The following is a 7,982-nucleotide window of genomic DNA, read 5'->3' on the forward strand; positions in this document are numbered from 1 at the left end:
GGATCACCGTGACCCCGCTACGGATGACCCTCTATTGTACAAGTCACTCAAAGCAGACTTTGTGGCCAGAGGGGGAAAAAAAATTGTCTGAGTTTCTCTTGGTGTTTGCTTCATTGTTTTAGATAAAGCCATTTTTTGACTAATTCATTTGCTTCTAGTGCTTCTGTGATCCTCGTGTGTATAAGTGGTAATCTTTCCCCCCAAGTCTTAGGAATATGGCTGTGGGAGACAATATGGAGTGGAGGAATGAAAGCATAGTTGTATTTGTTCCGTGGTACATTTTTCCATCTACTCTAAAAGTTTTTTTTTAGAACCCTGAATTGGCCCGTGACTCTTTTGGAAAAAAGCTATGTTCAGCAGAAAACAATCTACTTATTAAAGCAAAATAGCTTTACTAGAGTTAATACTGTAATCTCATTAAAGTGAAATCCATTTCTACACCAAGGAGCAGAAACTGGGGGAAATGAAGGCGGTCTCATTCAGACATAACAGTAACTACTCCCACATGAGCAGCTGTGTGGACTATAAACCGGGATATCTTCACAGGTGAGGCTGGGACAATGAGGAGACCGGAAAGCGAGCAAAGTATCAAGAAGGAACTAGCTGATGCTCTTGGATCCCTTCTCCATCAACTGAAGTCACTTCTTAGAACCCTTTACTTTAAAATGGTCTACTTTGTAAAAGTAGACCATTCTATTTCACCAAGAAATGTTGAAAGCCATGATGAGATTCACAGGCTGACTCATGAATATCTCTTTAACCCACAATGGAATAACCGTAGTATTCACCACACAGTCTGGGTGGTGAGTCTTGGAAGTTTGGGAATTAGGCATAAGATAAAGGAAGGAAAAACATTTTCCATTTCCTCTTCTAGGCCCAAAGATAAGCCGCAGACAAATTTTTTAACCCAGCAAAGTCTTCTCTGGCACCCTCCCTCTCTGCCATCAGAGCCTGTGTCCCCAAGAATGAACTAAGCTCATACTATATCCTGACCATCCCTTCCCACCAGAGTTCAGTTCTTTATCCCAGGTCTGCCTTATCCCTGAACAGTTAGGTGCTGCAAAGATTATTGCTCAAAAACGAAATTCTCAGTCCCTCCTTCTAACTAATCTCATCTAGGCACGAGAAAGAAAAGATGGAGCAATTTACACAAATGCACTTGTGCTGCATTAGAAATACTTGACTTTCGGGGCCAGCCCTGTGGCCGAGTGGTTAAGTTCACACACTCCACTTTGGCGGCCCAGGGTTTCGCCGGTTTGGATCCTGGGCATGGACGTGGCACCGATAATTAGGCCATGCTGAGGCGGCATCCCACGTGCCACAACTAGAAGGACCCACAACAAAAATATACAACTATGTACTGGGGGATTTTGGGAGAAAAAGCAGAAAAAAAAAAGAAAAGAAACATTTGACTTTTTAAGGATTCTTATCAACCTAACTCAACCTCTAGCTGGCAGAATTTTAGGCAGCATAAGACAGGAATGAAAGAAGTGCAGACAATGTGGGGGAAAATATTTTTGAGCAAGGGAAGCTGGCTGGCAACGGCCAGCCCACTCGTGCTGAGAGCGGGTAGAGAGAGGAGAGAAGAAAAGACCAGGAAGGTGCAGGCCATCGGGCAGCAGGGCCCACATGAAAGGGTTGTTTCCAAATGAGAGACGCGCTCTCTACTCCCAGCAAGGGTCTGTCACCTTCTACCTCTTCCACAGAGCATTTGCTACCTACTCCCAGTTCCGTCTTCTCATTTTCTCAATTCCCTCAGAATTCTAGTGTGTAACACATATACAACTCTTAATTATACCATCAGTTCTCTTTTTAAAAATATGGTGCATTGGTTCCTTCTCTCTCGGAAGCCCTTAAAACACTTGATTGTCTGCACTATGCATTTTGGCTCAATCATAGTCTACTTTACATTGATCCGTCTACTAAAGTATCTTTTACTCCCAAATAAGCAACCCCCAAAGAGATACTTCTTAAAAAGTCATCCCCACCAACGTAACCCAACAAAGTCACAAGCACACAGCAAAGACTCAAGTAGTTGCTAGCTTTAAAGCCAGGAGATTATATTAAAAATATATACAGGGTTATAATTAAATAAGGAAATGAGTTACAGATTTTTTTTAAAAAGACTATACTTAAAGTTCATCACCCAGCTTAAGTGCCTGTGGATTTCAGGCACCAATGTCACCAACCTTCATGAAAGCAGAGAACAGTAGACATGAAGAATAAAATGTTTTTGGAATATTTATGAATAATGTGAATAGCTGATTTCCTTTTCCAAAGAGTTTTAAACAATTTTCAGAAACTAAATAGTGGTACCCCTGGGGGGAGCAGGATTATGAGTATGTTTACGGTGATATTACAGAGAGAATTGGGAATAGCAAGGGCACATGGTCCACAGGACTGGACTGAGAGGAGACTGAGAGGAGAGAGAGAGGACCACCTACCGAGTATCTACTCTGCCGCGGGTACCATGCTCGGTGTTTTACGGGTGCCAGAATTTAACCTTCACAATAACACATCATCTTTACAGATGAAGAAACCGGGCTCAGGGAGGCTCAGTAACTTGTCCAAGGCCACACAGGGGGTAGCAGATGAACAGAGACAGGATTAAGGTCCAGATCTATCTCTACGCCTCTTGCTCTCTCCACTAGTAACCCCAACCCCTTCTAGAACATTTTTCATCCTTGCCCTCCAAATAAAACCAAAACAAATGAATCTGTCTTGTGAGGAAGGAAGAGGTGAAAACAGCTAGCTCTTCAGCAGTCATCGGGTCGGGAGAGGAGGCGAGGCTATTTGGGAAGGATTTAGGAAGAGAGTTAACATTCGGTGAGGGGTAATTATGTACCAAGCACTGACCATGTATTTTTTTTACATATCATGTGATTTCATCCCAATAACCCTAATAGGCAATCATTTCCCATATAAGGAAACTGAGGCATAGGGAAGTTAACCTTCCCTAAGTCATAAGGCCAGAAAGAGTAGAAGTGAAGCCGGGATGTGAACTGGGCCAGTCAGCTCTCAAAGCCCGTGCTCTTTCCACTGCTCCCTGTTGCAAGCATGCTCTTCCTTTTCTTCTTCCCGTAAATGATCAAAACTAAAGTTTGGGAAACACTATTCTATTAAGAGATCTAACCAGTAATTATATAACAGTTGAACTGAAAGGAACCTGCCTCCCACAGGGAATAAAACTGTCATCTCAACCAAGGAAGTGAATAGTCAAAAAGAGAGAGGCTTAGAATGTATATTTAAAAATGCCGTTACCCTCTGAACCCATTTACAAATATAGCTGACATTTTTATAGGCCATGTCAGTGAGGCTCATCCACAGGTGATCTACCCAGTGGGGCTGGAGCCACCATTAGCAGCAGAGTTTCCCACTAGATCCACTCAGCAGTGGTTGGCCAATGACACAATGACCCAATCCAGTCCCAATGGCAACACAGCAATGGATGCCAGAGAATTATGATAATATAGGGCCAGTCCTTGAGATAGGGTCCTTGTTTGCTGAGCTGGCTCAGACTTAGGTGAGAATGTCAACAAACAGCTCTCCACACTAGGATAATTCACAGTGCAGACAACTTACTCATGAGTCATTAAATAAACACATTTCTATCTATACCAGATTCACCATTTTTGTCTCCAAGTTAAGCAAAAAGCCAAAGCTCATCTCCTTAAGGCAGAAGTAGAACCCTTCAGAACCCACAATGAAATGCACCAGGAGCAGCTTCTGAGTACTCGAGTCCACCCACATCTGGCTCTATTTGGGAGCTAAAGTCAGAAGTCTCCAGGGTCAATAAATGACCCTGAATAAAAATAGTCTTGGAAATCTGTCACGGAGTAGGAAAGGAAACAAGACGGCAGGGTGATTCACTCCAAATGGCAGCTCCAAAACCCAAATTCTCATTTTTGTCCCAACGTGAAGCCAATGTGCAAAACAGGCACAGAGCAAACTGTCCTTTTCCGAAGGCCTCTAAAAGGGGCTGCCAAAAACTTTCACGTGGAAGCCAAAAAGATTTAGTGTGCCCTTCGCCTCGCCTATAAATCTAACAACAGCTCCTTCTAACCAGAGCCCTGAACAATTGCAGATTTACACTTGCCTGAAGACCACCCAGAGTATCGAAGGTTTTGCCCCTGGCAAGCAAGAGGGTCCCTTTCTCCCACCAAATTTTCCAAATGACCAAACAGCCGTAGAAAAAGACTACCGAGGTTGTGTGGTGAGCACGTGTGTGCCCGTTCGCCACCTTTCTACTAATTCTACGACTCACTCCCCCGACTCCCCAACACTTAAGTTGTAGTAAAATAAGTACAGCATTTTTGAGAAGATGGTATGCTTTTTCAAATTAAGAATTTCACCGGTTGAAGAACAACCAGCCAACATCTGACTGCTTAGTTAACTCATGTGAAGATGTATCGACACACAGCCGCCAAATTCTGCAGCACAACAGAAAACGCAGAAGGACCAGAGGTGGGTGCGCATCACACTCACTCCCTTGCACTGTCCCCTTCCAGAGCCCTGTATCTCACTTTGTATTCATAATTTATATTCTTTTTCTTAAAGATGGTCCCCCCTCCCCAACCGTAATGAGTTTCAAAGGACCACAAAACCTGGATCCACCTCTGGACAAGCTCTCTGTCTCTGAGGATCTCACAATTTGGTGGGGAGGCAGATATGTAGATAACAACAACATCATATGATAAAGGCTCTCTAACAGTTACGACCAAGTGTCCACGTATCCTTGGGTGAGTCAGCGCAGGTGGGCGTGCAGTTCACCACCATCTTGGAGGATTGGGAAAGACTTCTCAAACTGGTCTCAAAAGATGCGTAAGAGGGCGACAGGCAGGGAATGGGGGCAAAGATGAGGGAAGAAGGAAGACATTCCAGGAAGTGGAACAGCCAAGGCCAGTGGTTCTTAACTAGGGACAATTTTACCCTCTCCCCCAGGGGACATGTGGCAATATCTGGGAACATTTTGCTTGCCATAAATTGGAGGAGAGTGGTGCTACTGACATCTGGTAGGTGGAAGCCTGGGATGCTGCTCAACATCCTACAATGCACAGGAGAGACCTCCACAACCAAGCATTAGCCAGCCCCAAATGTCAACAGTGCCGAGGCTGGGAAATCTTGGTTTAAGCAAAGATATAAAATACATGTTATGTATTTACCAGAAGCTGCCTTTAGCTTCAGCAAACACAGTGCTTTAAATGGCTGCTTTTATGGAAGAAAAAAATCAAGAAGAAAAGAGGGGAGGAAAAATTAAATTTCCAAAGCGCCAGGACATAAAGGTGAGCAGGTGCCTTATTCTCAAAACAGGAACCACCAAAGTTAGGAAACTGGACCCCTGGAAGCCTAAGGTGGATTTCCTTGTCCTATGAAATGAAAGCAAGTCTCTCAGGGATGCTGTCCTAGGCTCAAGTCCACTCCTGAGCGGCAGCCTGCATTCTTCCTTTTACGCAGATGGCTAAGTGGGGAGCAAGGGGCACAGCAAAGACTAGACATTCCATGCAGCTCGCCCTGGCAGGACGCGCACTACGAGACAGGGTGCAGAGCTGATGTTAATGCTGGAAGAACTCAAGTATAGGAGTGGCCACAGCAAGGAGAAAAGGAACCAAACGGGCTTCAGGTCCAAAAAGGAAGTGGCTACGAAGAAAGCAGAATATGGTGGGGATGCTGTGGTCGGGGCTTCAAGCGGTCATTAGGGCTGTTGGCAGGAACCAGGCTTGACCATGAAGGCAGGAGGTGCCTGTGCAGGAATCTTACTCCTGGGCACAGACCCTTGAAAATGGAGTGAGGAGCTTACCACCACTGCCAAAACCACGGGCACCTCCACCTCCACCAAAAGGAAAACAAATAAATAGAACAAACCTCCCCCAGCAAGAGACTGCCAGGAGAGAAAGAAGGCAGCCCTCATGATACCAGCAGTTTTTGATGTAAGGGTAAAAAACACAAATTGATACTCCTTCTCAGACATGCTAACTCCTGCTAACCCACGTCACCCCTTTAGTCTTGCCTCACCCAGGCCCACATGCACAGACACATACCTACATCAATTTAAAAAAACAACAGTAAGGGGAAAGTGAGATCAATTTTAGCAGTTGTCTAAAAATCAAGCTTTAGCCCAAGAGGGGAAAAGAAGGCGAGAATAACAGCAAAATAAGAAGAATAGTTCTAAATGCACAATGTCACAGAAGCTTCAAAAAAAAAAAAGGTAACTGAAATATTCCTTTTTTTTCTTTCTACAAAAAAAATGTCACAAGGAAGGTACTATGTGCCCAGCATTATGCTGGGTGCCAGAGTCGGGAAAATTAAAATCAAGTCTGGATGACCCAGACCCCGGAAACAATTGAGACTTAAGTGCCTAACTGTATGTCACAGACCATAAATGAAGGCAGAGGGCCTTGCAGAAGAGCCAGATGGACAGCAGAGGCCAGGACATTCCAGACGCGAGTGTGAGGAGGAGCTGCAGGTGGGAAGGTGAGAATGATCAGGCACGGGCACACATATCCACTGATAAGTGAAATACATTCAAATTTCACCTATATGCAACCATAAATATACACCCGGTATAGGCCAACCACCTGTGTTCCAAGAGATGAAAATACTTCAACATCACACACTAGCACCCGGATCTGCAGTGGGTTTCTGGTCACCTCCCGGAAAGTGAAACAAATGTCTGAGGGCCACAACAGCATGAGCTCAGTAGCTCACACAGCAAAACACTAAAATAGTCTGGAGGGACATCCAAGTGACATGAAATTCAAACTATCAGAGAGAGGACTGCTTTCCACCTGGGTCACCAGGATTTACAGCCGGATAGGAGGGCAGAGGTGCTGCCACCCTTTGCTGGGACTGTGTTTATGGCTATGGGAACCAACTACTCCCAACTTTTAACAACCACTGAACCTGTACAAGGAGAACTGCCGATTCTCAGAGTCGTCAAGTACACACACAGATGAGACACACGCACATCTGAACATCCAGGATCTTGACGGACTTGGTGATTGGGATAAACGTAGAACTAGAAACCTGGGCATTGGCCAAGGGTCGTGCTAAGGAGAGCTGGTGATTCCTCCCACAACTCCCCTCCAGACAACTTAGTTTATTCTCTATCACCCAAACAGAGTCAGCTTTCATGCCTCTGCTCCTCTGCTCACACCACTTTATCCACCTGGAATGTTCTCCACCTAGACGAACCCTACCCATCCTTCGAGACTCATCTCAACTCCTCCTTTCCTTCTCCATATCATGTTTCTGAGCCAGCCTAAGGCATCTCTCCCTCTTCTGAACTTCCAGAACAATTAGTTTGTACAATTACTTGGCAAAGAATCCCCCCAAACTCTATAAGGTTGAACTCTTCTATTGTTTTCTTGACCTATTATTTAAATCAATAAAGGGGCCGACCCCATGGCAGAGTGGTTCCAGTTCCACATGCTCCACTTTGGTGGCCTGGGTTCGCAGGTTTGGATCCTGGGTGCGGACCTACACCACTGATTAGCCATGCTGTGGCGGTGCCCCACCTACAAAACAGAGGAAGACTGACATAGATGTTAGCTCAGGGGTGATCTTCCTCAGAAGTAAATAAATAAATGGAAATTTTCACTTTTCTCCCTGTCTTCATTGACATGCCCCCTCCTTGAGAAGTAGGAACACACCTTATGGTTCTCTGGATCCTCGTCCCTTATCTCTTAGAGTACCTTGCACAATGGAGAATTAAATTGCAAAGTTCTCTTCTGTGCTCATAGGAGTTAATTTAGGCTCACTTTAATAATCTTACTTAAGATTCAAGCCTCACACTTAGAGACTTTGCAACCAATGATATGTGAAAGCAAACAAGAATATAAGAGCTGAGGGGGCCAGCCCCGTGGCGCAGTGGTTAAGTTCACATGTTCCATATCGGCAGCCCAGGGTTCACTGGTTCGGATCCCGGGTACAGACATGGCACCACCCGTCAAGCCATGCTGTGGCAGGTGTCCCACATACAAAGC

Source organism: Equus quagga, chromosome 11 (assembly GCF_021613505.1).
Source record: "Equus quagga isolate Etosha38 chromosome 11, UCLA_HA_Equagga_1.0, whole genome shotgun sequence".
Classification (NCBI taxonomy): Eukaryota; Metazoa; Chordata; class Mammalia; order Perissodactyla; family Equidae; genus Equus; species Equus quagga.